Genomic DNA, 22948 nt, shown 5'->3' with positions numbered 1-22948 from the left:
CAAGGGTCGTTCAATGCAATAAATGCCTACGGTACAACCACGTTGCTGGCCAGTGTAGAGGAAGAGTGAGATGCGTATTTTGTGTGGGTGAACATGAAGCCGATGATTGTGACCAATAGGAGGAACCAAAATGTGTTTTATGTGGTGGAAATCATGCAGCAAAGGATAGAAAAAACTGTAATGAATTTTCAAAACAAAAATCGGTTAAGAAAATGATGGTAACTGAAAACATTTCATACACAGAAGCTAAAGATAAATACGAAAACAGCTACGCAACCGTAGCCAAAAATAAACGAGACAGTCCATATTATACAGCGGTCATAAATAAGAAAAGGCGTATTGAAAACAATAACAATAGATCAGGATATTCAGAAGAACATAAAAAAATAATTTAAATTCCAAGGTCATCAGCTTCAGTGGAATTTGAACAATATATAAGCATACCAAATTATAGATGCCAGGCCGAAGAGACACAAAATATAAATCAAGAAATGAAGGACTTCATGTCACACATGATTAAGAATATTTTACAAAAATACTTTCAAGTTTCACCAGATCAAAAATTGTTAGTCACAGTCACTTAAAATAGATGTAAACCAGAGTCTTATATCGCAGTTTTCTTAGTTTTACAATATAATACTAGATCTAAAGTTCATAATAAGGGAAGCATAGAAAAGTTTCTGTTAGACAAAAATATTTCCTTAGCTATTTTATGCGAAACTTGGTTAAAAAAAGAATATAAATTTTCTATTAGTAATTTTAATACTTTTAGACATGATAGAGAGGATGGATTTGCTGGCTCTGCCATATTACTAAAAAAATCATATGCATTCAGTAAAACTAAACCTTTTTTCAGGATAAATGACTTAATGTGTCTGTCTATTAAAATATTATTAGATAAAAATACTCAAATTAATATATATTCTATATATGCTAAACCAAACTTAAAAATAGGTGAGAGGGACTGGACTAAATTTTTTGAAAGTCTAGAAAAACCTTTTATTGTGGCAGGTGATTTTAATTGCCACCCTAGTGTGTGGGGTTGCGGAAGGACTGACGTAGCTGGTAATAATTTACTCGTGGCAATAGAAAATACCAATTTAGTAATTCTTAATACCGGAGAGGAAACTTTGATTTCTACTCCACAGCAAGTTCATAAATCAGCAGTAGATTATTATTATTATTATTATTATACATAAACAAGGGCAGAGGGACAAGTCCCTATTATGCCCAAAAACAAAGAAATTACATAAGTAACCTACTAGTAAATACAATAAAAAAAACAACAACAACAAAAAAAAGATACAATTTGGGTTTACATAAAAAAATATTTTAACTATAATAGAAAACTGTCAAGTCTGTTTTTAAATGTGTTGGTAGAGGGGGCTGAGACAATGTTATCATCCAGGTTATTCCAAATATCGAAAACTCTATTTGGTAAAAAATTCTGTCTTGGTCTCGTACAAAAGTTCTCTTTTTTCAGTTTAAATTGGTGACCTCTAAGGCGTTCATCTTGATTGATTGTAAAAATTTCGTCGAGATTTCCGAAATTAAATTTTAATATTTTAAATGTGGTTATTAAGTCGCCGCGTTGTCGGCGAAGTCCAAAAGAAGTTAGGTGGGCCATACTGAGCCTTTCTTCATAGGAAGGTCTTCTCAGTCCCAATGGAATTCGAGTGGCTTTTCTTTGGACGTTTTCCAACAAAATTTTGTCTCGAACCAAATCAGGATACCACGTTGGGCCAGCATATTCAAGAATCGGTCTTATGTAAGTAGTGTAAAGTTTACAGAATGACTGCATTGAAGCTCTCGAAAAACACCTCCGAATAAGATATAGTCTGGAGTTCGCACGTTTACAAATAGACTGAATATGGTCGGACCACGTTAGGCTGCTGTTTACAATAACACCGAGGTCGTTATACGAGAACACTGAATCTAATGGTTGTCCGTTAACGAAGTACGGCACAAGTGGATTGTTTTTACCAATTCTAAGCACTACACATTTTTCTGTGTTTAAGGGTAGTAACCACTGGGAACACCAAGTAAAAATAGAGTCCAAGTCTCTTTGGAGGGCTAACTGGTTTGTGATAGGATTGGCATATATTTTTGTGTCATCAGCATATAACGATATTTTACTTGAAACATAGGAAGGAACATCGCTGGTATAAACCGTAAAAAGCAGAGGTCCAAGGACAGAACCCTGCGGCACTCCACTTTCCACTAACCTGTCCTGTGAGAAAGATTCGCCAACTCTAACTTTGTAATGTCGATCTGTCAGGAAATCATCAATTCAACATAATAAAGTACCGCGAACTCCGAAATGTTCCAGCTTATGTAGAAGTCTGCGCTTAGGAACACGGTCAAAGGCTTTAGAGAAATCTAGATAAACAACGTCGACCGGCTGTGAACTGTTAATAGATGACGTCCAGTCGTTAACACAATGTAGGAGATTGGTTAGAGTAGAGCGACCAGAAACAAATCCATGTTGTTGTGTTGGAATAACATTTTCTTGGAGAAGGAATTTAGTCATCTCCTCGGAAATAATGGCTTCCATGACTTTGCTAACTACTGGTAGTAAGCTAATCGGACGATAATTGTTGGGATCGAGTTTGTTGCCTTTTTTAAAAATAGGAGTGACCGATGCTAATTTCCAATTAGGGGGTAAGGAATTCTGGATAAAAGAAGTCTGCATAATTAACGTTAAAGGTATTGCAAGTGTATCTGCGCATCTTTTTAATAGTTTTGGTGTTAAACCATCTAAACCAGGTAAAGCGGATGTGCGAAGTTTCATTAAGTGTTGTTTGACATGATCCACTGTAAATTCGACTTGCCGTAAGGATGCACCGACACGGTTACACCTAATAGGAGGTAGATTACCATCATTCGATTCTTTAGTAAAAACCTGTGAAAATGCTAAAGATAGAGTTTCAGAAGAATATTTGTCAGAAGAGCATAAAGTCTGATTAGGTTTTTGAAGTAGAGGAATGGAAACTTTAGACGTCAATGAGGACCTTATGTATTTGTAGACTTTTTTCATATTACCACTGTCAATAACACTTGTTTCAAAATTTTGTCTTAAAGTTTTTAGAAAAGTTTGTAAGGTATTTGAAAATCTGCGGTGGTTTTGAAAATCAGTGAGAAGCCCGGTCTGTTTAAATTTCCGCCAGAGATGTCGTTTGTGATTAATTTGGTTTATTGCTGTTCGATTTATCCAAGGTTTAAGATTGTTTTTATAAATATTACGGAAGGTAGTGTTTGTAGAAATTATATTGTGGACGGCATCGAGAAATGCAGTCCACATTAATGAAGGGTCGTTTAAGTCAGCAAAAAATAATTGCCAGTTGATTTGAGATAGTTTAGTGTCGATTTCAGAAAAGTTGGTAATAGTATATGTTACAGTATTATTTTTGCTGGGTAGTATTTGGTTGAATTGAATGTGAGCTGTTATAACTGCATGATCTGACTTTCCTATAGGAGAACTGATTTCAAGAGATGAAATTAGCTCTTATTCGTTAATTAGCACTAGATCTAAAATAGAAGGTTGGTTATTAATTCTAAATCGGGTAGGTTCTGTGATGAGTTGTATCAGGTTCGAATTTACGACAAAGTTTTTAAACAAATTATGAGCGTTTTCGGCGTCAGATAATGCAGTTATTGGCCAGGTGATCTCTGGGAAATTAAAATCTCCAGTAATGATAAGATTATCAAAAGATGATAGTTCGTCAAGTTTAGTAAGCAAAACATTATCGTGAGCAAGTATTGTCAAAGGTGGGCGATATATACAGACTAAATTAAGGCAAAATGGATTTTTAGTAATAGATAAGTGAATAGCATCTATTCCAGGAATATCTAATGGCTTAATGTCAATTTTGAAAGTTGTGGTAATAATATTAGATAAATAAATGCATACACCACCACCCACACGAATTTCTCTGTCTTTACGATATATTGTATATCCATTTATGTTAACACATGAGTCAGGAATTGAAGGTTTAAGCCAGGTTTCGGCAATACAAATAATCATAGGCGTAACCAGGGGGGGGTTTTGGGGGTTGTAACCCCCCCCATTGGGATATACTTTGAGCTCTATACGCTTAACACCATAGCGCTCAGAGACCTTCCAGTAGTTGTAACCCCCCCCTTTTAGGTAGTTGTAACCCCCCCCTTAGGATCATCCTGGTTACGCCTATGCAAATAATGTGTGGTTGAAGAAGTTGCACTGTGCATACAAATTCGTCAAATTTAGCGGAAAGTGAATCTAAATTGGTATATAGAAATAGCCAGTCATTAAATTTGTTGGTAGAAAAATTATGAACGAAAATTCGTGATTTTGGGAGTGCCATTAATGTATTTAATGGTTAAATCATATTCACCGTTATTTTTGCGAGTTTCTAGTTCATTTCGGAGTTCTTTTAAGCGAGTTTGTTGGATGGGCGTCTTGTCATCAATTATTGAGAATTTTTTCGTGGCGTTGTTCTCCAAAAGTTTAGCTTTATTTCTCAGAATATTTTTAACGTGGTATTCCGAACTCATTACTACCTTTATCATTCTGGGAAAACGTTGGTTTGCTTTGCCGACTCTATAGAAAGTGATTTGCTTTTCCTGACAGCCAACAGTTTCCAAGACAAGGTTAATCTTATTTTCGTCGTCATCTTTTCTGCGTTGTGCATCCCCAGAGGAAGATTCTGGAACACCTCTGATTAGAACATTATTAGCACGTGTCATGCGATCTACAGCTTCGTTTGCAATATTATCAGTGAATTCGGTGGACTTAAATAAATCAATTTGGCTGAGCTTATTATTTAACTCTGTTAATTTATTTTCAAAATCATTTATTCTCGTATGAATATCCATTTTAAAGTTCAGCAGAAGATCTTTTATTTCCGAAATATTAGAAATATTTGAGCTGCAGGAATTACATAGGATACTTAATCCGCGAATTTTTTGTCGAGTTACGCGATCGTCGGAAGAAAGGTCCGTGCATGTAATATGTATTTGCCGTTTACAACCATCGCACTGAAGTTTACAGTCAGCTGTCGCAAAGTTTTTTGAGCAGTTCGAACAAACTGAGGTAGAAGGCATGATCGGGTTTTTGGCTGGTATGTAATTAATAGTTGGTTTTATACTAATAAATTGGGAAATGATACTCACAATATATATTATGTGAATATATATCACTATTATATTCACTGTAATTGTACTTATTACACAAAATTTTTTTTACAACCAATACTGACTATATTGGTATGTAGAAATGGTATGATTGGAAATTCTATGAAGATTCTGTCATCAACGAATGTCACCAAGTATTATATCTATATATTTATTTTTCTTTCACTGAGGGATTCACTATTTCTTTCCACAGTAATAATTAATACATTTATTTTGATATAAATGCAATACTTTCTTGCACCATTAGAGCTTTTAAAATAACTAAAAATCGAAATTTCTTGTGAGAACTTTGATAAATAGATATTTCAACTTTGACTTTTTTGACGTTCAAAATAGATATAACACTTTGCTCTAATGGAATTGCTACACTTTGTAATTGGAGAGTTGAACAAGTCTCTTTAGGGTCTGACCATTTACCTATTATAATTGATATATTTAATAACATAAGTGTAGATAAAAATGTAACAAATACTCAAAAATATAATTTTAATAAAGCAGATTGGATGTTGTTTTCTCATATAGTAGAAAAAAACACAATAAAAAATGATAAAATTTCCTATGATCAATTTATTGAATATATACTTAATGCAGCGGATTTCGCTATACCATTAAAGAAAACAATAACCAACGCTAAATTTAATAAACATTGGTGGAACCAAGAGTGTACAAATATGATTAACTTGAGAAACGAAGCTCTTTTACGTTCAAAAAGAAATACAAACATAACAAATTTTATAGAATTAAGTAAGGTAGAAGCACAGACGAAAAAAATTATAAAACAAAGTAAAAGAGCTTCGTTTAAAGATTTTTGTGCTAAAAAACTGAATAGAAACACTCCGTTAACCTTAATATGGAGTTATCTTAAAAAGTTGAAAAATACCTATAAAGAACCTGTTAGCAAGATAACTGAAGGCAACTGGAACGAAGTCTTCCTAGATAGAATAGCGCCAGCTTGGGGTGGGGAGGATTTAGAACGTATATGGAGATTAAACGATGAGAGACAAAAAAATCACAAAGAAGACACTTTGTTAAAGCAATTCACCATAATGGAATTGGAGGATAATCTAAGTTCCCGTAAAAATTCTGCTCCCGGGTTAGACGGTATATACTATAATATGCTGTCTAACTTGCCCAAAAAATGTAAACACATTTTGCTAGATATCCTTAACTCAATTTGGGAAACTCAAGATTACCCAAGCAGTTGGAAGAGGTACGTAGTGGTTCCAATCCAGAAACCAAATAAAGAATCCCATTTACCAGATTCATACAGAGGAATCTTACTAGCATCATGTGTTTTAAAAACTTTGGAACGCATGATAAAAAGAAGATTAGAATCTTGGTTAGAAATTAATAAGAAGCTCCCACAGTATCAGTTTGGCTTTCGCAGGGGACACTCCACAATGGAAAATATAGGACACTTAGTAACAGATATCAACACCTCCTTTTCAAATTCTAAATCAGTAGTTGGCCTCTTTGTAGATATAGAAAGTGCCTATGACAATGTCAACCTAAATATTTTATATAATCAGATGAAAAATATCGGTCTTAATATTGATTTTGCTAAACGAATTACAAAATTATACAGTAACAGAACAATCTCATTAAGAATAGGAAATAAAATAATAGGTGAAAGAAAAGTTAACATCGGTATTCCACAAGGCAGTATTTCAAGTCCCACACTATATTTGATATACACAGCCGAAATCGAAAGCAAAGTTCAAAATTATGTCAAAATATTAGAATACGCAGATGATATCATAATTTACAAAGACGAATGCGAAATCCCCTTCGGAAGCAATATGGTAGAGAAAGCGTATAGTGAATTAAAAAGCTGGTGCAATTACATAGGTTTAAATATTTCTAGTCAAAAGACAAGGCTAGTTATTTTCTCAAGAAAACGGCAGATTCCGAATTCAGCAACAATCAAAGATATTACTTTTCAAGTTCAACCATCGATTAAACATCTTGGAATTATTTTAGATAGGAAGTTGCTATGGAAAGAACATATAGAACACATAGTAACAAAAACAAAAAAGGGCGTAAACGTATTAAGAGCAGTAAATGGTTGTAACTGGGGATTAGATCCATATTAGACTACGGTTCTATATTCTATTCACAAGCTGCGAAATGCCACCTTCACAAACTCGACTGTATAGTAACTAAAAGTTTAAAAAAATGCATTGGAGCCATGATGAGTACACCAAATTCTAATTTAATGATTGAATGCTGCGAACCACCTCTGGAGTTAAGAAGAAAATACTTAACCGAAAAATTTCTATGGAAAATTGTTTCTAGAAACAATAATTTAATAAAAAAAATTCATCAACTTTTTATATCAGATCTTACCAGTACATACTGGAAAAGTAAAAAATCTTTATTAATAGTAGAAGCTTACAACCAATATTTGAGTATTAAAGAATTAGTACATACTACCGATATATTACCATATTTTGAGCTAAATTCAAAAGATATTATTAACAGTGAACCAATTTTCTTTAGGGATTATTCTCAATTTCCTCAACTCATTCGAAACCAATTATTTGTATCAGATGTTAATGATCAAGTACTTAACAGTTATCAGTTATATACTGATGCCTCAAAAAAAGATAATAGAGTAGCGTGTGCAGTTTGGGATCCAAATATCGAATATAAAGTAACAAAAAGATTAAATGAACATTTCTCAATATACTCCGCAGAATTGACAGCTATTTTTGAGGCATTATTATATATAGAAACTAACTACCATCAAGAAAATTTCATTATTTTTTCTGACAGCAGAAGCGCCCTAGAAAAATTAAATTAAATTAACTCCACAATAAAACCAATTTAAATTATATTGAACTAAATATTGCCAAAAAAACTATGGAATTAACGAACAGTGGGAAAAGCATAAAACTAGCATGGATTAAAGCGCACTGCGGTTTGAAACATAATGAAATAGTCGATAACTTAGCAAAAGGGGCCCTAAATGTAAATTACATTAGTAATTATAAATGTACCCCATCAGATTTAAATATATTTTTAAAAATCCAAGTGAAGCAGGAATGGGAAAGTTGGTATAGTGAAAGTCACAAGGGAAAATTTTATAAAAACTTACAAAGTTCTATTCCTTCTTCTACTTGGTTCAAAGAGGGCATTTTCGAAAAAGCATTTGTCAAAACGATTTGTAGATTAAGATTTAATCACACTTTGGTTCCATCACATCTTTTTAAAATTAAATTAAGGCAAGATCCCTTATGGGATTGCGGTGAAATAGGAACAACGGAACATATGATCTTAAATTGTAACACCATACAGGATAAGGTACAACATTTAAATTATGAATTGAATAAATTCAAATGTATTAAAAGTCCATACAATCTTGCCCAATTACTTATATCTAAAGATATAAAAGTATATAAAACACTGTATAAACACATTTGTAATATAGGTTTAAAATTGTAAATTATATTTATATATTTGGAAAAAAATAGAATAAAAAAAATAGAATAAAAAAATAGGATAAAAAAAAATTAAAAAAATTAATAAAAAAATAGAAAAAAAGGGATAAAAAAAATAGAATTAAAAAAAAATTAATTATATCATTAGGTAGAAGTTTCCCATCCTAAAGGTTGAATTGTGGATACTTTTGGCGCCAATTGATTAAGAAAAAATATATACATAAGAAAAAATATAATATATAAAACCAAACACTTTTGTTAACCACCATAAAAAAAAATGAAAAAGAAAATATAAAGTGCAGCAATTCATGAGCTCAAAATATAAAAATCGGTTAGGTGAATGGATCCAGTAATCCGCAGTCATTTTTTTCAACCACACACACACACACCTTATCTTAATCTGACGATTTCGAGTTTTCCTAAGGATAGATTTCTTCGGCCCCCCCTTAACAAACTCCCCTGTGTTTAGAGCCAATATATGGTAGAGGTACATCTACAGGGTACCAGGTTTCTGCCCATATGATAATCTGACGCGCTCGAGTTACTGCAAAAATCCCCGCTTGGGCTCCCATACCAAAAGTCAAGTCATCAAAATATACTACTATAAATGTTCATCAAGAGTTTTAATGAACAGTTTTACTAAAATTTTGATACCGGCAAGTAAGCCTAACTGTCAAGATTTTTTGACGGGTATGGTGGCTCCTAGCTCCTGATCCACCTCAGATAATTAAGGGGTGGTTACCCCCCGACCATAAGGGTTGATGAAGTAAATAATACTCACAGTGAATAAATTTATTTGTACGTTGGAGTATTAACGGTAAGTAGCTGGTGGTATAATACTTAATCGATGCGATGTTACCCGCTGGGATCTCAACTACCAATTGACTAACTTTTCTCCGTGAAAGTATATCTAAAAGTGGATTGCCGTGTTTATTGTTTTTATATAAACAAAAGTGAGAGTGATACTAAAACTGCTGAATAGACTAGATTATAAATAACATATACTAATTATTTCAAACTGACCTTGTATCAAAACCGCATGCATTGATGTGGTAATGTAGGTCAATCGTATTTATTAAAAACAAACGTATTTGTTTTTACCAAAGGCATTTAATTATTAAAGAATTTGTCTTAATAAGATGATTACTGAGATGCAGTGTATCCCAATACATCTTCCTTTCCTTCCGAAAATTTTCTGACTACGGAAAAGAAAGAAAATTTTCTAATAATGCCACCAATTGCTTACTGCGTTCTAATAAATACAATATGTACATTTTTTTCTATAAATAATAATTAAGTACAAAAAATTAAAAATGTTCGTTATCAACATTGTTCCCGTTCCACTTGTCACTCACTGTGTTCTCGGATTGTAAGCATATAATCTAATGTATCTATTACCTTCGTTACTTTTAGTGAATGGACCTATCGTATCTATGTATACTATGTCCCATGGTTTGGAAGAAGTGCGCGATATCACGAATTCTTCGACATGTGTTCTTTTCGGTTTGTTAATTTGACATTTATGACATTGTTTAACGTATTTTCTTACGTCTTTTTCCAAATTTTTCCATCTAAATCTTGCTTTTAGCTTCTTTATTAGTCTATTATTTCCTACGTGTCCTCCAAACATCGGGTGGTTATGGTATTCTTCTATTAATCTGTGTTTTTCTTTGTCATCTTCTATTGTTTCTGGTACTTCACATATGTATATTTCTACATTCTTCAAAATTTCGTTTCCTTGTTTAATAAATTCCTCAATTGTGCACACTTTAAAAATAATATCGTTTACGTATATTTTTACTTTACGTACTGCATTCTCTACCGCCAGCTTATCAAGCTGTGCCAACATTTGGTTTAAATCAAAATGATTGCATCCCGTGGCTATGCTCTTGCTGCACTTTATTTTGTTTTTGACCCTACTGCTCAGTCTTGGTGAGATTAGTTCTGCTCCAAAAGACAAAATTGGTAGTCTATGCGCCTCTAAATTATTTAGTACCTTTCTTACTGTCTGTTTGGGGGCTTCTGGCTGTAGTGTAAGTTCACTTTCTGCCTTCGTTTGCCTTGCTTCTTTCTTCTTTTCTCTTGCTTTAGCTCGTGTTATAGCTAATATATGGGTATTGTCTATGTATAGGTTCTTTAGTTGATGTAATGTTATTCTTGAAAGGCTGTCTGCGTAGTTATTTTTCCCTGTTATGTATTCTATTTCGAAATTGTATTCCTCTAAATCTAATCTGATTCTTGTAAGTCTCGAAGTTGGTTCTTTCATTGCAAATAAATGTGTTAGTGGTTTATGATCCGTTTTTACTAAAAATGTTGGTGCTCCATATAAATAACATTTGAAATGATTAATTCCCCAATGAATCGCTAGTAATTCCTTAACGATTATACGTTTATAACATTCTCCTTTATTGAAACTTCTTGATGCGTATGCTATTGGTAGGTCTATTCCGTTATAATCTTGACTTAAAATTGCTGAACAAATCTCGTTGGATGCGTCTGTTGTTAGGATGAATTGTTTATTGAAATCTGGATATTTTAGGATCGGTGGCTTCATCAGAGATGATTTAAGCTTATTGAATGCTTTTTCACATTCTTCTGACCAAAAAAATTCTACTCCTTTTCTTGATAATCTGTTGAGTGGTCTGCATATTTCAGCAAAATTTTGAATAAAACGTCTATAATAGTTACAAAATGCTACGAATCTTTTTGTTTCTTCCGCTGTCTTAGGTGTCGGGTATTGTTCGATCGTTGCATATTTCGTTTTGTCTCCTTCCTGAGAAAGATCATGTCCTAAATATGTTACTTATCTTCTAAAAAATTGACATTTTCCTGGGTTAAGTTTCAAATTGAATTTTCGACATGTCTCGAATGTCTTTTTCAGGTTGTGTAGGTGATGTTTTTCGGATATTCCTATTACTACTATATCGTCCATGTAAAGAAATGCTTTGTCTGGTGTTAATTCTGAAAATGCTATTGACATCATCCTTGAAAAGCTATTTGGGCTTACATTTAATCCAAAAGGTAATCTGGTACAATGAAATGCTCCATTTTCTGTGCTAAACGATGTGTATTTTCTTAATGATTTTTCTAATGGTATCTGGTGAAAACCTGACATTAAGTCTATAACTGAAAACCATTTTGCTCTTCCTAGTTGATCTAGTATCGAGTCTATCCTTGGTAAAGGAAATTTGTCAGTGACTATTTTCTTGTTCAGTTGTGCATAATCTCCATGCATAATCTATGCAAAATCTCCATGCTTTATTTCCATCTATCGCTTTTTTCGGTACCAGCACTACTGGGCTGTTGTATTCTGATGTGGACGGTTCTATTATTCCTAGGTCTCTCAGTTTTTGTACTTGTCGGTTTAATTCCTCTGTTTGTGCATGAGGTGTCCTATAGTTTTTAATATATATCGGAGTTTGGTCTTTAACTCTCAGTTTCTGCTCGTAGAAGTTGTTACATGTTAGCATGTCATGCCTTAGGGCGAACATATCTGAATAATCTTCACATAAAGATACTAACTTATCGCGTATGTATTCTGGAATGTCTAACTTCAATGATTCCCGTAATTCCTTTTTCCTATCCTTGCTGTTGTTGATCAGTCTATATATGTTGAATAATTTAATGTCTAATGTTTTGATTGCGTTTGTCTCTACTTTTACTGTTTCCCAGGTTGTGTTTAAAATTTTGATGTACGGATTATTACTTGAAATAATTGCTCTCGCTATGAATATTCCTGGTTATATTTCCTGTTGTTCCACTATCCTGTCATTCTTCAGCGTTTGAAAAATTTTTACGACTCTGTAAATTTCACATCTGGGCGGTATTCTTATCGTGTCATTGTCTATATTATCCAGTATGTTCGTACTAATGTAACAATCATTGTCCTCTTTAATGTGCATTTTAAGGTTAGCGTAGTCTAGTATGCATTGAAAGTTTGAAATAAAGTCTCTCCCAATGATTCCGTCGGTTGGAATAGGAAAGCTAGGTTCAACTAATTGAAAGATTTGCTCAAATCGAGATCCTTTTACTTCTAGAGTTGTTTCAACTTCTCCCACTGTTTGTAATTCTCCTTTAGTTACTCCTTTTATTTTCGCCTTTGTGTTTGGTTTCACATGTTCCTTCATAAAATCTTGTGAACATTTCAGTATTGAAATATCAGCTCCTGTGTCTATGATAAAGGTATTTGTGTTTTCTAGGATTCCCGTTTTCATTCGTACAAAATTCGTTAGATTTAAGTCGAAGTTGTAAATATTATATTCCACTTATGACTGTGTACTTTCCTTGTTTCGTTCATTCAAAACCCCAACTGCTGGTTTTCTGGTTCCTCTTGGCTGTCTTCTAACTCAAGTAACCTTACGTTTCTGTTACTTCTTCCTCTCTGGTTCCCTCTGTACGTTTGGTTGTTAAATTGTCTATATCCTCTGTTCGAATAATTCCGTTGGTTTTCTGTTGCTTCTCCTTCATTCCGTTGTCCGAAGTTATTTCTTCTTCCTCTATCGTATTTGTTATGGTATCCTCTTCTGTATTGCTGCTGTCCTCTCCTATTTTCATAATTAGTCCTATAATTGAATACTCTTCCCTGTGTGTTCTCCTCTGTCGTATCAATCGACAGAAATTTGGATACTACTTCCTGCGGTGTTGTGAAATTACCTGCCTCCAGTATTAGCTTAGCTCTATCCGTGTTAACATTTCGTTTCATTGTTGCTACAACTGTTTCCGTTGTGTATTTTTTCGCTAGCTCCAATGGCATTCCTTCCGCTATGTATGCTACCTTCAACTGTTCCGCTAATTCCTCTACTTCGGATGCGTACACTGCTGCATCTTTGTTTCCTTGCCTTTTCTTTGCTAACTTGTCTATTATCGTTTTCGGATTGTCGCCTCTTAATTCTTTCTTCAGTGCCGCTGCTATAAGTGGGATCGTATCCTCTGTGGTTATCAGGTTTCTAGCCTTATTAGTCAATCTTGTTTTTATTAATGTTATCGCTGTTTCTTTATGTCCTTCTGCTATTTTTCCAAGTAACTCTAATGAGTCTAAAAATGGTTGTAGTTTACCTGCGCTTCCATCAAACTCATTGGGCAATACCTTGCTTGCAATATTCAAAAATTCGTTAATTGTCAGAACCATGTTTAAAATCTTGTTTTATGTCGCTTTTTCCCTATTCTATTTCCTCGTCAATTTTTTCCTCTATCTCTTCGTCACTTTTTTCCTCTTCTACTTCTTCGTCGCTTTGTTCTTCCTCTATTTCCTTGTTGATTGGTTGGTGTATTGAACTTGGAACTACTGTTCTTAAGTTTACAGCTTGAAATGAGCGTATAACCTTATCTCTGATTCTTCCAAAATATTTGTTGCACGCTTCTCTTTGTTTGTCCGATAGCGCTTCCCAATTTTTCTTCGTTAAGTGTGTGAATTTGTTATACAATTTAATTAACTGTGTCGTTACTTTTTCTTGTATATCCTTAGATTTAGGTACTTTCTTCTTCAAGACCCTTCTACTTTGTCTTACTACTTTTTGCGTAATCTCCTCAACTATTTTGACGAAGTCTTCCCAAGTAACTTTGTTGCTACTCATTTATTCATAATTTTCCTTATTCCTGTACCCGTAACGAACGCATAAATTTGACAGTCTTACGAGGTATAGTAAATATATATATGTATATAAAATATTATGTCAAAAATAGTAAAAATATAGTAAATTGCAATAAAAAATCATTATATCAATCAATATAAATCACCATAAAAATTAGTAGATAAATCAAATTAATGGATAAAAAGTCGGTACGATAAAAATATATGCTAGTAAATATATAAAAATCATATAAAAATGTATCATAAAAAAATTCCTTATAATACCAATAAGGTAATTAAAATAGAATAGGTAGATAAAAATAGGTAAAACTTAGATTATGTGTATCTTAAATTACGATTATATTACTTTATTATATGGTTATACGAATCAGGAGTAATATCGTGGAAATACCATAAGAATAGCTAATATGGACTTACCACTTTTACACGTCAATGTTCGCTGTTGATCTTGCCAGTCCTCGATGAATGTCCCTCTTGAGGTTCCTCCGGTGTGCTTTCCATAGTGACCATGCCAGTTTCAAGATCAGAACTGCTGTGATAATATAGAGCAGTACCTTCAGCTCAGTGTCCAGTTTGACGTCCTTGTTTTTAACGATGAAATTACTGTTCACCACTCCATTCTCCTGGACCTCATCCTTGGACGACTTTCCTCCCATCCTCGTTCCATACGTTCTCGCCTGGTTTTAGATCGCCATATGGTGGCTCCTAGCTTCTGATCCACCTCAGATAATTAAGGGGTGGTTACCCCCCGACCATAAGGGTTGATGAAGTAAATAATACTCACAGTGAATACATTTATTTGTACGTTGGAGTATTAACGGTAAGTAGCTGGTGGTATAATACTTAATCGATGCGATGTTACCCGCTGGGATCTCAACTACCAATTGACTAACTTTTCTCCGTGAAAGTATATCTAAAAGTGGATTGCCGTGTTTATTGTTTTTATATAAACAAAAGTGAGAGTGATACTAAAACTGCTGAATAGACTAGATTATAAATAACATATACTAATTATTATTTCAAACTGACCTTGTATCAAAACCGCATGCATTGATGTGGTAATGTAGGTCAATCGTATTTATTAAAAACAAACGTATTTGTTTTTACCAAGGGCATTTAATTATTAAAGAATTTGTCTTAATAAGATGATTACTGAGATGCAGTGTATCCCAATACACGGGCAATTGGAAACAACATCTATAGGTAAAATTAATTTTCCACAAACCCCCTCTGTAGCTCAGTGGTAAGAGCGCCTACCTTTGGATCGAAAGGTCCGAATGGTCGTGAGTTCGAATCTCACCAGGGTCAGAAATTTTTCGTTTATTATAAATCAATAAATGAAAATAGTTTATGTCCTTGTTATGTGGGATCGGTACTCACCGGAGGGACCGCAGACGTTCGGATACAATTAGCGTCTCTTTGCAAAGACAATGATGTCGACTTTGCAAAGTAACAAGACACTTACTCAACACACACACTACACATGACACTAGGTACCTAACTGCAAAAATTCACCTACCATGCCAATGGCCATTAGTTGTCGAGGCATTAGCTAAATAAAAAAAAATTATCACAAATTCATTTCAGATTTTTTTTTTAAAACGGTGTGCGGATTGGTCATGAAAACGTAAAAACAATAAAACAAGACGTTATTTTTATTATAATTAATTGTGATTTATTCCCATATATAAAACTAAGTCTATTGATGTGAACAGACTAGTGAACAGATTATTGTTTTGCAATAATCTGTGACTCTGACATGCTATAAAAAAAGCTTATACGCCACCAATTGAAAACAACATTTATAAGTGAAATAAATTTTCCACAAATTAATTTAAGATTTTTTTTTGAAAACGATTTGCGGATTGGACATCAAAACGTCAAAACAATAAAACAAGATGTTATTTTTATTATAATTAAATGTGATTTATTCCCATGAATAAAATGTTTAAAGTGGATGATGACTTATGGTTTTACCAGAAGTGGGAGCATGTTAGAAATATTTTAGATAGATTAGCAATAGTTATGCGGAAGCGCACATTTTCTGATTTAAAATCCCAGTATTTTCAGAGATACGTCTAATGTGCGGCCTACGTGAAACATCCTGTAGATTGTCTAATTAATGAACATTTTTGATTTAGCCCATAAAAGAGAAATATGAGAAGTATATTAATTAGGAAAAATTGGAGAAAACCTTGAACACATCTTTGAATAAAATTAATTCATCCAAATATGTCAAATCAAAACGTTTTTGTTATTGTTTTTATGTTTTAGTTTTGGAGCGTTCATTTGCCTAAAAATATAATTTATAGAAGAATGTAATGAATGTATTCGAATGTATTTGAAGTGATAATACTTATCAAACAATTTTTAATTTTTATCGTACTAAATATTTACATTGCCACCAGCATTAAATTTCTTAACTTCTGAAAATACGTACATATAATATAATGTAATCAAAAAATATATTTTGACCGCAGGGAATAATTCACTTCAACAATATGTTTATTATGGCTTACTCAAAACAATGCAAAAATGAGTGCATTTGTTTTATTGTTGACGCAAGTTTTATTATTTTCGTTATGAATGTTATTAATTTTGCAATTAACATACACAACTTATTTGCTCGAATGCGTATTTCAAGGCGTAAATAGTAAATATATGTATGCCAGAACAATTGATTAAATCCAAGCTACCTACATACATTTTTTTTATTTAAAAGTTAACGTTAAATAAAAAAATAATTTATAATATAAACTAGCTCACGGGAGAACTACGTCAACCACTACCTTAAAATTGTACCACCTTTTAAATGTTCAGTTAAATTTTTCTTCATACGTAAAATGCCGTCTTCTTTCAAAAGTTTTCGATTACCATGATTATTTGAAGTCTGTTCACTGCTGTCCTAAAAAGCTTGTTAGACGAGCAATAATTAACCCTGCTGTCCTGTTCGGGTCTATTTGACCCAAAAAAAGTATTTCTTATTTTACAAATTTATTACGCGGCGTAACGATTTGGTGTTTCGTGACTTTATTACCTAATATGAGGTCTTTCAATTGCATATGGGATAAAAAATCAACTTCCTGATTCTATTTATAAAAATTAAATTGTTACCTAGGGTACGTTCGGGTCAATATGACCCGTGTATTTAAACAGTTAAAAATTCTATAGCAGTACTCTATATTTTCGAACAGTGTTTGTGAGTCGGGTATGTCTATAAATAAAAACAGGTTTCAGCAAGCTACAACTTGTAAATAATTGTAGTATAGCTGGACGATGTTGAAAACATAGTTGCAAGTCAAATTTAAAAATAATATGACCAACATGAAGGACAGCGCGTGTTTTTGGATCCAACTGGAAAGACTTGGATACAGTTGGTTTCCAATTGGTCTTGTATTTTTAGCTCGAGTTTTTAAGTCCCCTGTTGAATCAACTAAAAGTTTGTGAAATGAAGTAATGGGCCGTACCATATTTCGATCGACAATGTCCCTTAAAGCATGTACAAAAATATCGCAAATAATGCGTTTTGATACCAAGACTACTAGACAGCAGCGCCGGATAAAGGGGCGGGCGAGCCGGGCTACCACCCGGGGCGCCGAACGTTGAGGGGCGCCAAATTTTGAGGGATGCTGATATAAATATAAAATATTTTTTAGTTTATTTTTTTTATAACTTTGAGCATTATTCCTAAGACATAATTTAATAATAATTTTAATAATAAGAAAACTATTGCTAGCTATAGTCAGAATCAACAACTCAAAAAAAGAGTAATAGACAAAAACAAACATTTTCTAATCAATGCAATGTAACCTAAGAATTTTTATCGGCCATACAATATTAATGTAGACTAAAAATGTTTTTTTTTCTACAACCGTGTTAAAAATGCAATTTTTAGCACTCCATACCCCATACGAGCGTTAAAAATGCTACTTTAAGGCACTAGTGCTTTAAAAAAAATTTAAGGCACTGCAGTTCGTATTGACCGTATAGGCAATTTTGATGTAATGTCAAAAACATATAAAATTGGAATGTCAGTCAAGTTCAAGTAAAAGTTTTTGTAGATATTGTCCTGTAATTACGTTGGTAGAAAAAGTGTTGTATGCTATGCGTGTTAAAAAGTACATTTTTAAGGCACTTATATGAATTGCAGAACTCGTTATCGCTCATTCTGCAAACTTTCACATGCGTGCCTTAAACGTGTACTTTTAACACTTATATCATAAATAACTATTACGTATAAATACAAATAGTTTGTTCAGTTTTTAAAAGGACATTTTGTCACGTATGTACTTATTCCGATGGGTGAGTTGTCGGAATTTAATTGAAATAAATGTAATAAAAATAAATAAACAACGAACGGTATTAATATTCTTGTTAAGACTTTGTCCTAACTTTAATCATTTTTCTTTTACACACTGCGCGAAAATTGTGGAAGCCGCCTCTGGACTTTAAACGACAGGTGTAATAAGGTGCGCAGCGCAGTTGAGAGACAAAGAGATGCAAGGGAGAAGCGCGCCACGCAACTTACCAGGTGTTGAAATTCACCAGCCGACGAAGAAACATCTCAATGTGTATCAGATAGTCATTTTGTATTTAAAACAGTTTAAATTTTGTTTGTTAGTATGTGCAAATTTAGGTAGTTAATTAAATAAACACGTTTTACATAATTGTGTTTAAAAATCCAGGGAAACAACCCCAAACATGGTAGCAGAGCTAAGTGGTTTATTGGGTATAAATGGAATGTTACAAAGCCGGCATTTTTATCACGAGGACGCAGTGGAATTTTTGTGAGTTTTATGAGCAAATGCATCGTCAGAAATCTTGTAAGTACCTCAATTCTAATATTTACATACATTTCCTTACATTTCCTACACTACTTTCTGTGTTTTTGCTGTGTTGAACTCATTAGAAGGGCAATTAAGGGAAATTACATTATTTAATAATATTATTAGGGCAATTTGAATAAAAAGTAGGGGTATTTCACATCAATTTCGTTATTTAAAAGCAATGCACCCATTTTAAGGTTTAATGCGATCATTTTACTGTGTTTAATTATTAGCGGGATATAATTGCATAGATATAATATGGTTGTTTTGAGGGGGCGATAGGGAACAATTATTGCAAAATGAACAATTGCGAAGTGATCAATTAAAAAATGATCAATTGCGAAATGAATTAAATAGGTTACAGAAAAAAAGGGCTACGGTCAAAGGACAATTATCTAGGTTTGAAACATTTACAAATAAGTACACTAAAGAACAGGGTTATTAAACGGACAGAATGGACAAGTGTCGGGAATTGTGGAGGGAATTCAATGATATTCAAACAGAAATAGAAATAATTTCAGATGACTCCCAGAACGCTGAAAGTGAACGTTCAGATTTTGAGGAAAAATATTTCAGGTTAATAGCATGGGCGGAGGTCAAATTACAAGAATTAAATATTAATGAAAATGTCTCAGCCGGTGAGACGTCGCAAAATATATATTTTCATCAATCTCCGCACATAGATAGAAACGTCAAATTACCTACACTGAATATTCCGAGTTATGAAGGGTCCTATACAGGGTGGCTCGAATTTTATAATAAGTTCAATGTTTTAATACATAGTAACGAAACTTTAACAAATGTTCAGCGTTTCCATTATTTAAAAAATTCATTAAAAGGCGAAGCCGCAGGCGTTATACGTTCACTGGAAGTTTCAGATAGAAACTACGAGGAAGCATGGGGTCTACTAAAATCTAGGTACGAAAACAAAAGGTTAATTGCAATGAGTCATATCGATTCCCTGTACAATTTTCCAAATTTAGGTAAAGAAGGTGGGGGTCAATTAAGGAACTTTTTGGATACAATAAGGAAGGATCTTCGGGCATTGCAATCATTGGAGGAAGATGTTGAAAAATGGGATATTCTGCTGATATATATCTTAGAACAGAAGCTGGATCCAATCACAAGAAAAGAATGGCACAAGGAAGGAATGCACGACAAATTCTCCACGATGGTGGATTTTCAAGGGTTTTTGGAAAGAAAATGTCAAATGCTCGAGGTGTTGGAGGCAAACAAGCAAGGTTCTAAGGGTACATCCACGGATCACAAGGCAAAGGCAGGTAATAGTAGGTCATTTGTAGCAGTGGAGGGAAAATGTCAATTTTGCGAAGGAAAACATAGGGCATATACTTGCAAAAAATTTATTAATCTGGAATTAGGTGCAAAACGGGAAGAAGTAAAACGAACAAGATCATGTTGGAATTGTCTACAGCTGGGACACGGGGTTCCAGACTGTAAATTAGGGGGTTGCAAATCATGTGGGAGGAAGCATCATTCTCTTCTCCATGATTCAACATTTCGCACAAATTCAAGGGCACAAGGTACAGGAAACTATACAAGGGCACAAGCTCCACCGCCAGGAGTTGAAAATCATGCAGAATCAAGGGCAAATAACGGGAACTATTCTCATCAAATACAAGATGGTTCAAGGGCACACTTAGGAAATCAATCAACTCACACTAATGGTTCAAATCATTCGCGATACCAAGGATATTCAATGCATTCATCAAATGATAATTTTAGGACGGAAACCAATCAAGTTAATACAAATCAAGAAAGGCAAGGAAATACTGGGGCATTTACCTCCATCAGTCTAGGGGCAAATGCAAATCAAGGGCATTTTGGTAATGATGATAACAATCATTCTTTTATGGGCAATAATTTAAGACAAAGTTCGGAAACGGTGGTTTTGCTGTCCACAGCAACCGTTTATATCACGGGTAAAAATGGGATTATACATGAAGGAAGAGTACTTTTAGATTCAGGATCACAATCCAATTTTATGTCACGGGAGTTCTTGGGAAAACTAGGGTTAACACCAAAACATATTGATATTTCAGTTAAGGGTATAGGTCAGAGTTCTACCAAAATTACACATGCAGTAGATGCTATGGTTAATTCAAGAGTTAATAAATATTCATTTAAGGCTTCATTTTTGGTAATAAATGATATTGTTAGCAATCTTCCATCAATTGATATCAATTTAAAATTAATTCAAATTCCAGAAAGGTTAACTCTCGCAGACGAACATTTTGGTATATCTACCAGGGTAGACATGATCTTAGGTTCATCAGTCTTTTGGCAACTTTTATGCGTGGGGCAAGTGCGTATTGAAAACACTAACTTGACGGTTCAAAAAACAAAATTAGGATGGGTTGTGGCAGGAGCGATATCTTCACAACAAAATATGTCATATTTTTCAAAAATCGAAGAACATACTTGCAACTTTTCTGTCAATAGTTCTATACACAAACAAATAGAAAAATTCTGGTTATTGGAGGAAGTCGGTGAGGAACACAAATCAACCAAAGAGGAACAGGAATGCGAAAGGATTTTCAAGGAAACAACCGTAAAGAATGAAGAAGGACGATTTAGGGTAAATTTGTTGCTACGTGACAACATAAAGCATTTAGGAAACTCATCATTGATGGCAGAAAAACGATTCAAACAGCTCGAAAGAAGGTTAGAAAAGGACGAAGAATTGCGAGGGTCGTATCATGCATTTATTCAGGAATATATAAATTTAGGGCATATGTCAAAAATAACTTCAGAAGATACACCTTCCATGCAGAAGGGGGATATTTACTACTTACCACATCACGGGGTATTCAAACAAAATTCTATTACCACAAAATTAAGGGTTGTGTTCGATGGTTCAGCATCCACAGATACTGGTATTTCGTTGAACGACACATTAATGGTTGGACCTAAAATACAAGACAATTTGTTCGATATTCTTCTAAGGTTCCGAAAGCATTCCGTCGTAATTAGCGCCGATATTGCCAAGATGTATAGGCAAGTGGAAGTGAAACAAGAACATAGAAATCTACAAAGAATCTTATGGCGATTTAATAGGGAGGAACCCATTCAGGCATACGTTGTTAACACGGTCACATATGGAACAGCTTGTGCATCATTTCTAGCAATTAGATGTCTTCATCAAACAGCTTATGACAATTTATAAAAATATCCAGAAGCAAGCAAAACAATATTAAAGGACTTTTATGTCGATGATTTATTGACAGGTGGTGATACAATTGAAAACGTTCGAAATTTAAAGGCTAAAATTGCAGATATCGTCAAGGGGGGCGGCTTCTCATTGAGAAAATGGGTATCAAATCGGAAGGAAATTTTAAACGACGAGAGGGATTCAAGTGTAGATATTGAACATTATTTTTCGGATAAGGACGTCACAAACACATTAGGAATTTTATGGAACTCAAACGAGGATACCTTACGGTATAGCATCAATATTGATAAATCACAAACGAGAGTAACAAAACGGATTATTTTGTCAACAACTTCGCAGATTTTTGATCCAATGGGATTGCTTGGGCCAGTTGTTATTCGAGCAAAGTTAATCATGCAACAACTTTGGAAATTAAATTTAACATGGGACGAATCTGTTCCGTTGGACATACAAACAATTTGGGTACGTTTCAGAAATCAAATAGATGAGCTTAGGAAGATTAGTATTAATAGGCAAGCAATTTGTACAAACAACGTCGGAACAGAGATTCATTGCTTTACGGATGCATCCGAAGTGGCTTATGGGGCCGTTTTGTTTATAAAATCAACCGATACAAATGGGAATAATCACGTAAATTTGCTTTGTGCAAAGAGTAAGGTAGCTCCATTAAAGGTGGTGTCTTTACCCAGATTAGAATTGTGTGGATGCTTACTAGGTGCAAGGTTGGTCA

Source organism: Diabrotica virgifera, chromosome 4 (assembly GCF_917563875.1).
Source record: "Diabrotica virgifera virgifera chromosome 4, PGI_DIABVI_V3a".
In the NCBI taxonomy this organism is placed as follows: domain Eukaryota; kingdom Metazoa; phylum Arthropoda; class Insecta; order Coleoptera; family Chrysomelidae; genus Diabrotica; species Diabrotica virgifera.
The sequence above is the reverse complement of the archived record's forward strand: the minus strand, read 5'-3'. Positions refer to the sequence as shown.